The sequence below is a fragment of the Myotis lucifugus genome, unplaced genomic scaffold (assembly GCF_000147115.1).
Source record: "Myotis lucifugus unplaced genomic scaffold, Myoluc2.0 scaffold_1015, whole genome shotgun sequence".
NCBI lineage: Eukaryota > Metazoa > Chordata > Mammalia > Chiroptera > Vespertilionidae > Myotis > Myotis lucifugus.
Genome location: NW_005872063.1, coordinates 64575 through 73442, shown reverse-complemented (window position 1 = coordinate 73442; position 8868 = coordinate 64575). Strand labels below are relative to the sequence as shown.

Below are 8868 nucleotides of genomic sequence, written 5' to 3'. Positions count from 1 at the left end.
GGGGTGTCCCTCAGCCCAGCCTGCACCCTGTCCAATCCAGGACCCCTCAGGATTGTCTGATTGCCAGTTTACGCCCCATCCCACAGGGGCCTAAACTGGCAGTCAGACATCCCTCTCACAATCTGGCCTGCTGGCTCCTAACCACTTGCGTGCCTGCCAGCCTGATCACCGCCTAACCGCTCCCCTGCCAACCTGATGGCCCCCAACTGCCCTTCCCTGCTGGCCTGAAGGCCCCCAACTGCCCTGTCCTGCCGTCCTGATGGCCCCCAACTGCCCTCCCCTGCCGGCCCAATAGCTCCCAACTGCCTTTCCTGGCCAGCCTGATGGCCCCCAACTGCCCTGCCCTGCAGGCCTGATGGCTCCCAACTGCACTCCCCTGCCAGCCTGATCGCCCCTAATTGCCTCCGCCTCGGCCCCCACCACCATGGCTTTGTCCAGAAGGAAGTCAGATGTCCAGAAGATGTTTGGTTTCCCAGTCTAATTAGCATATTACCCTTTTATTAGTATAGATAACTAAGGCCCATCAAATAAATAACTTTGACTTTTGAGAGGAGTTAGATTGACATGCAGGCAGATAGGGCAGGGGCCAGTAGAAAACAAAAGCAGATGGAACGTTGTCAGGGGCAGACACGGCAATGAGCAAGCCTAACCATAGAAACCAACCTTGCAGAAATAACAATGTTTTTAGACTCAGAGTTGGAGATATGTGAAACCAGGGAAAGGCTGCAACAATAAGGTGAACTGAGGCGTAGGAATAGGCGTAGTCCAGGTTCGTTGCTAGGCAAGAATAATTGAGGGGATCAATCAGGTGGCCACACGGTTAGATATAGAGTAGGCTTGTAACATATATAATCCCCTAGACCTGTGGTCGGCAAACCACGGCTCACGAGCCACATGCGGCTCTTTGGCCCCTTGAGTGAGGCTCTTCCACAAAATACCACGTGCAGGCACGCACGTACAGTGTGATTGAAACTTCGTGGCCCATGCGCAGAAGTCAGTATTTTGTTGAAGAGCTAGTATTTTGTGGAAGAGCTATGCTCAAGGGGCCAAAGAGCCGCATGTGGCTCGCGAGCCTCGGTTTGCCAAGCCGTAGTTTGCCGACCACTGCCCTAGACTAAAAGGCTTCAGTGGCAACCCATTATTAGGTCCCCTTCCTGTGCAGAGAGTCTGAATATGCTTGCAATACATTTTCCATGCTTTTGCTTAAATCTTCTGGTCTTTGATTTCATTCTTTAGCTTTGTGAGACACGATCCTGGGGGAGAACCTCAGCTCGCCATTCAGGTATCACTTTCACAAAATCTCCCTCCTTGGGTTCATCTTTCTGTCATGCTCTCTTATTGCAGTATACAAAGACCCAGAGGACTACTATTATACAGGTAAGGCCTGAGGTTCAGGAAACCACATAAACAAATAATATCTAGAACTTATTTTCTTAAGATTGTTCTTTGCTGCCAGGCAATCGAGGGATTTAAGTTCATCACTATTTTTCTATCAGTAATCAATATAAGACCAACATATTAATAAGGAAAAAGATTGGTGTGCAAATCAGACTAAAAGGCAATAAAAATTCAAGATGTAAATACAATAAAAAATTTGAAATAAAAACAAAAAGAAATAAAACTAGTTTTAGAATATCAAGAAGTGGCATCACTTAGTATTGTCCTAGAGTTAGTAGACCTGGATTTAGTCCAGACTCAAGAACTAATGTGTTACTTGTATAAACTTGGACAAGTCATTTAAACTCTCAGAGCCTTGGTTCTTCATTTTTAAAAGTAAGACAATGATTCCTGCCTTCCTACTTTCCAGGGTTAAATAAGATAATACCAAAATTATATTGAGAAAAACTTTTGCCTCATTGCTACAGAGAGAGCAAGATGGGTCACCAATAACTCTACTGGAGCCTTCTGAGGAAATTTGGCCATGGTTCTCATTTTTACCGCATCTGTTCAAACCGCCATGGTCTGATCTGGAAATATGGCCTCAACATGTGTAGCCAGTGTTTCCATCAGTATGTGAGGACATAGGCTTCATTAAGCTGGACTAAGTGAATTTTCATGAATGGGTCATTCAAGACATCAACCTTATAACAGAAGGCTATCTTTTTGTACATAAAACAACAGCAACCCTTCTAATATATCCTATATAATAAAACCCTAATATGCAAATCGATCAAATGGCAGGACAACTGGTGGAACGACCGGTCACTATGATGAGCACTGACCACCAGGGGGCAGACGCTCAATGCAGGAGCTGCCCCCTGCTGGTCAGTGCGCTCCCACAGTGGGAACGCTGCTCAGCCAGAAGCTTGGCTCATGGCTGGCAAGCACAGTGGTGGCGGCGGGAGCCTCTCCCCCCTCCGCTGTAGGTGGGTGGTAAGGAGTGAGAGGTCCCAGACTGCAAGAGCCCTGGACTGCGAGAGGGCGCAGGCTGGGCTGAAGGAATCCCCCCAGTGCAGGAATTTCATGCATCAGGCCTCTGCTATATATATAAAAATAGCACAAATGATAGAGGCAAAGATAAATACATTTAACTTCATTAACATTTTTAAAATTGGGTTCAGGGTTAAGATTGAACATATGCATCTAATTTTGCTTCCTCCTCAAATCCTAGGAAAGAAATTTAAAAGAATATACAAGTCTTTAAGAACAGTGAGAATAGGAGATGATAGCAAACGCATTTTAGAAGCTAGAAAGCAGATGGATCTATGATAATGCCTACAGATACTTTAACCTTAAGCTAGAAAGTGGGAAGAAAGCCAAGAACCAACCTGCTTTACCCTCAAAAGGCTCAGGAACTGATAACATGCGTGCCTCTGGAGCTAACAGTGAAGCAGAGAGGAAGGGCAGGTGCTAAAATGATAGAAAGAAAACCATTTAAGAACATTTAAACCCCTAGATACTCTCCTCACCCTCCTTGCTCAGGACAACCCCTCACCAACCCCAGTGGAACTCTGGAGGCTATTTTCCATAGAAGGTAAAATAGAGGCTCTCTAAGCAGGATACCAGGCACAGGCGAGATCCTGGGTGCTGTAGCAAAAAGAGGAGAGTCAGTGGCCAAATGTATACTAAATCCTAAATCCTGAGATGATCCTTCCCAAAGCCCCCTTTCCCATTTTGCTCCCCAAATAGTAGCAGACGTTTACTCTCCAAACAAGAGGTTGGAAATTGCGACTATGGACCTGTCCAGATCAAGAGAAAATTTTACTTAAAGATACTGACAATAGAGGTTCCCCAATACAGTCCACTGAAGCACCTACAGTGAAAAAGTAAATAAGCCCCATTCACTAGCTCAGAGCTTTCCAAATGCTGCTTAGACTTCTGAGAACAGACAACCAAAGTCTATCAGACATTCAAGGAATGCCTCTAACTCAGAACATAAAGGTTAAAGAAAAACTACTATTGGTAAGAAAATTCTATAAGAAAGGAACATTTAAGAAGAAAACAAGGGGGATTGAAGTTAAGAAGTATAATAGAAATGGAAAAAAAGATAAAATTGAGGAAATTTCAGAAAGTAAAAACTAAAATGAAAAATAGAAAACAAAGATAAAACTAGAAGACCAGTTCAAAGGGCCCAATGTTTAATTGATAGTAATTCCAGAAACAAAGAGATCAGGAACCAGAGAACTTAACAATGAAATCATTCAAGAAAACATCTCCAAACTAAAGGACAGGGATTTCCAGATGAATGCCTTAGTGCTCAGTACAATAGGGGGGAAAAAAAGGAAGAAGAAGAAGAAGAAGAAGAAGAAGAAGAAGAAGAAGAAGAAGAAGAAGAAGAAGAAGAAGAAGAAGAAGGAGAAGAAGAAGAAGAAGAAAAAAAGAGCAATCCCAGGGCATATCATGGGGAAATTTCAAAATCACTGAGAACAAAATTTTAGAGGGAAGAAAATTAAAAAAGGATGAAGAATCAGAATGGTTTCAGATTTCTCAACATCAACACTGGAAGCTTAAAAAAAAATGGAGCAAATGTTTTCAAATTTCCAATACAAAGGAATTTCTAACTTTTAATATTGGCAGGAGCCTTCTGATCATTGTAGACTGTAATTCAGGAGAAAATACGAGTCTGTCCAAATAAAAGACATTCTTCCATATTTACATGTGTTTGATATGTTTAGAGTAGCTCTGGAAAGATACATAAGAAGCAATAATATAAAAATTATAAGTGCACATATCCTTGACCTAGCAATCCCACTGCTAGGAATTTGTCATACAGATAAAAGTGAGGAATAATCTATTGCAAGGCTATTTGTTGCAGCATCATAGTATTTTTTGCATTGTATTCCCTTCCAACAGGGCAACTAGCTAGCTAGATGCAGTGGAGGGAGACTCTTTGCTGCATACTTTCATGCCTTTGAATTTCATAGGTGTTATTACCTATTTAAAAACAAACAAACACTATCCCTTAATCTTTTAAAGGAATTAGAGGAATGGCCTTCATGGCCCTCTCCACCTCCACCTGCACATCCTAATTCTGAAATGCTTAATTCTTCATTAATGGAATCACCTGTGCAAAAAGCCATCAGAGAAGGATTGAGGGAAATGCCGGTGGAAGAAAGGCTTGCTTTCCCTATCATAGAGGTAGCTGACCCACAGCTACCAAATCAGATAATAAGACAGCATGTAAAAATTGACTTTAAAATGATAAAGGCCTTATGTGGAAGTGTAGTCCAAAATGGTCCAACAGCTAACTCCTTTTACAGGAGAAATTATGAATAATATTTCTGAAACTTTCTTAATTCCTCACGATTGGTATTCTCTAGCATGTGCAACTCTGGATGGAGGAGATTATTTACTATGGAAGGGAGAATTCTTGGAGAAATGCCAGGAGCAAGCCCATATAAACCACGGGCTGAATGCTCAAATAACTTATGAAATGCTAGCAGGACTGGGACAATACAATGACATGCGAACCCAGTTGAATTATGTGCAACTGGCATATGAGCAAATTAGAGCTTGTGGAAGGAAAGCTTGGTGGACTTTACCAGCAAAAGGGGACTCTGAGGGAGTTTTTAGTAAATGTATACAGGGGCCTTTAGAATCATTTTCTGATTTTGTGGCTCGTCTCACTGGAGCAGTGAGACGACAGATTCAACATGAGATAGCAGGAGACATTTTAATTCAGCAATTAGCTTATGAAAACGCCAATGATGATTGTAAGAAATGCCTGATACCTCTGAAAAAAGGTAGTACCATTACAGAAATGATTCGAGCATGTCAGAATGTGGGGTCAGGTACTTTTCAAGCGAACTTACTCGCTGCCGCTGCAACCATAGAAAATAAAAGGTGTTATAACTGTGGAAAACCAGGACATTTTAGAATCGAATGCAGGCAACTAAGAAGGACACAAGGAGGCGCTCTAGGGAAAGGCGAGAACTTCCTGCCTCCTGAGCCGATCAACACAGATCCAACCTCTCAGTGTCCTAGGTGCCAGAAGGGCTACCATTGTGCCAGCCATTGTAAATCGAAATTTCATAAAAATAGGCGGCCGTTAGATAAAAACACAGGGTATGGCCAACCGCAGGGAAACGGCCAGAGGGGCCACCCCCAGCCCCGTCAATAAAAGGGGAGATCTGCCCTGCAAAGCCCACAGTGGACTCTCTGATTCGGGCCACTCCAGGGAGCTCAGGCCTAGATCTTAACAGTACTATAGCGGTCACTTTGACCCCCGATATGGCTCGGCAAGCTCTTCCTACAGGAATCTGGGGACCTGTGCCACCAGGAACTTTAGGATTGATTTTAGGGAGGAGTGGAAACACTCTGAAAGGATTAACTGTTTTGCCTGGAGTCATAGATTCAGACTATGAGAGAGAAAAGAGACAAGAGACAATTTGGAAATGTTGGGGAGCCAGGCAGGCAAGTCCAACTCAAGGAGAGGAACTTCCACAGATGCTCAGGCCGCTCCAACCTTTTATTTGATCTGGGGTAGCGCTAGGGTAAGGAGGTTTCAATGACACACAGATACTATCATGATTAAAGGCAGGGAGGTTGCTTCAGCTATTTACATGAATAAAGGTAGGGAGATTGCTTCAGCTACCATTGTCTAGATTAACTGGGTGGTGCACAGCCCTGACCTTTGCTAGGGTTTCAAGGTTACTAACTTTTGGGGGTCTCTGTCTATACTCAGCTAGTGAAGACAATAAATGGACTTCGGCATCAACCCAGTGAGAAAACATACAAATCATGAATAATATATATTTGTAACTCTGAGATGATGGCATTTGGATAAAATCCAATTGCCATATCTCAAATGGGCCCAAAGGAAGTGGGAAATGTCCTTGGGTTCCATGGAGTGATTTTCCTGGGTTATATTTTGGACAGATAGAGCATTTGCTATACACTTTATGAGCCACTATAGGAGAAGGTTTCCAGTAATATTGTTAATCCATGAAATCATCTTTTCAGGACCCCAGTGTGTTAGCTCATGTACATGCTGAAGTACAGGAAGTTGGGCTCCTACAGGTAAAATAGGTTTCTGATTGGGTCCAACCCATATCTGTCTGTCTGGTTCAAAAGTTCCCCCTTTTTGTTGCCATATTCTCTTTTCGTCTTCCGTGGCTATGTGTTGAAACTGTAAAAGAAAATCTTTTATTAATTTAATAGGAAGTAAAGAACATTCTTGGGTCTGGATAGCTTGACTATTCAATGCTGCCTGTTTAGCTGCAGCATCAGCAAAATGATTTCCTTTTGCTTCCATGGTGGTGGCTTTAGAATGCCCTGGGATTTTTATAATTGCCAATTGTTTTGGTTGCTGTATGGCATCTAAAAATTCTGCAACCAGTTTTCCATTTTTTATGGGCTGCCCAGAAGAAGTCAAGAAGCCTCGCTGCTTCCATAACATTCCAAAGTCATGAGCTACACCAAATGCATAGCGACTATCTGTGTAAATATTAGCTACTTGTCCTTTGGCCAATTGACAAGCCCGAGTTACAGCAATGAGTTCGGCTTGCTGAGCAGATCTGATTTCAGGCAGATAAGAACTTTCAATTATATCCACCATGGAAGTTATTGCATATCCAGCTCGGAAATGTCCTTGTTCATCCTTTAGATAAGATCCATCTGTGAACCAAGTTAAGTCAGCATTATTAATAAGAGTTTCCTATAAGTCATTCCTAGGAGTAAGAAGGTGGTCAGTAAGTAAAACACAATTGTGGGTGTCTCCATCCTGTAAAGAGGGTAACAATGTGGCAGGGTTAAGGCGATTACACCTATTATGGGTTGGCTCAGCGAGATAGACCACCGACTCAGAATTTAAATTTAAGAGCCTTTATTAAGCTGGCCAGCTGACCACAGCCCGCACCTTCCCCCTCTGGGAAGGTTTGCAGCATGTGGCAGAGACCAAGTGTGCACTATGATCTTTTATAGCAAAACAGTGTTAAAAAAATACAAAGCATTTCATTAGCTGTTCCTTAGAAGTTCACAGAAAGTTCATAAACACAAAGGGGAGGTAAACGGAGTCACACCTGGCTGGAGCATATCATAACACATTGTTTTTCTAAGACAATCTAGCAATTTTTCTCTGCCATGGTCCCTAACCCTGACACAATCCTTCTCCATACGTCAGTCCCCCCTCCCAGCACATTCAGTTTCTCATGTTTCATTTCCTCCCCTTAGCACATTCTGTAACATTCTGTAACCCTTCCATGGCTCAGTCCCACCCCCTGTAACAATCTGTGTAAGGCAGAGGAGAGCTGCTGAATCATCAAGAACTGGAGAGGCTCAGCCTCCACAGAGGAAGACACTTGGGGAAGGAGAGCTGGCTCCTGAGCCACTTTACCCCGGGTCATTCGCTGATTCTGGGCATGGCCAGAGGCTCATCATTCCGGACCTTGGGGGGTCTATCAGATTCTGGGGCTGCAAGAGACTGGAGTTTCAAAATAGAAACAGAAAACCACTGAAAGAAGAACAGAGCCTTCAGAAATCTTGTGAAACAGATTAGAATTACTGGATTTACCAGCAGGATTTCTGCTGAAAATCCTGAAGAGACAGGAGTAAAATGGAGGTAGACTGAGCCTTACCAGGGCTGCACTCAGCTTCAACTCAGCCTGGTTCATTATTAAATTCAGGTGACCAGCCTCAATTGAAGTATAGTAACCTCCATCTTGGGTAAAAACTGCTGTTTAAAATGTTAACCCTGCTATTCTGGCTTCTGTAAACATTTGCTCCCTTAAATAATAGGGAAAATAAGACTACTCCCCATTCCAGAGAGGCCATAAAATATGCCCCAGACAGAGTTGTCAGTGCTGACAACAGGCCAAGCCTTGAGATATGGTCTCATGGCCCTGTCTCAGCAAACAGGACCTTTTCTCAGAAAGTCCGGAAGTCTCATTCCAAATTTGGGAAACAAAGAGCTGAAAAACATATAAATTGAAAAGACTTCCACCATATTGGGCCCCAGAATTTGAGAAGCAAGAGTTCCTCTGGGCCTGCTAGTGAAAATGAACAGGACTCCAAATAAATTTGGCTTATTGATTAAGGTGTCTTCTGGCTTACAATATAACACAATGAGAAAGAAGATGCTTTATAAAATTAAAATATAATGTAGTTTCAAATTTAAATTAATGTAATTTTTACTTTATATGGGAACATAAATGAACAAAAACATCAAATAATATTCCTGATTCAAATGAATTTGTTCTAGCAGTCATTAAAATGTACTGGTAACCAATTTGAGATCCTTGGCATAGAAGAATATCAATAATGGGAATATTAAAAAAAGACCTACACTTTTCATCATATTCTCTAAAAGATTTCAGGTGGATTAAATATTAAATACTTAAAAATCAAAAGAAACGCACTCCCACCTATGTGAATAGACTATCACAAGGGGAAATCACTTTTTCACTCTTGATGGAATAGAAATAAAAAAGA

General features: G+C 42.3%; 1 pseudogene; it reads left to right on the top strand.

Annotated features, from left to right (window-relative positions):
- Nucleotides 1–1875: 1875 nt before the first annotated feature.
- LOC106695278 lies at nt 1876–2045 on the top strand (annotated as a pseudogene).
- Nucleotides 2046–8868: the final 6823 nt, after the last annotated feature.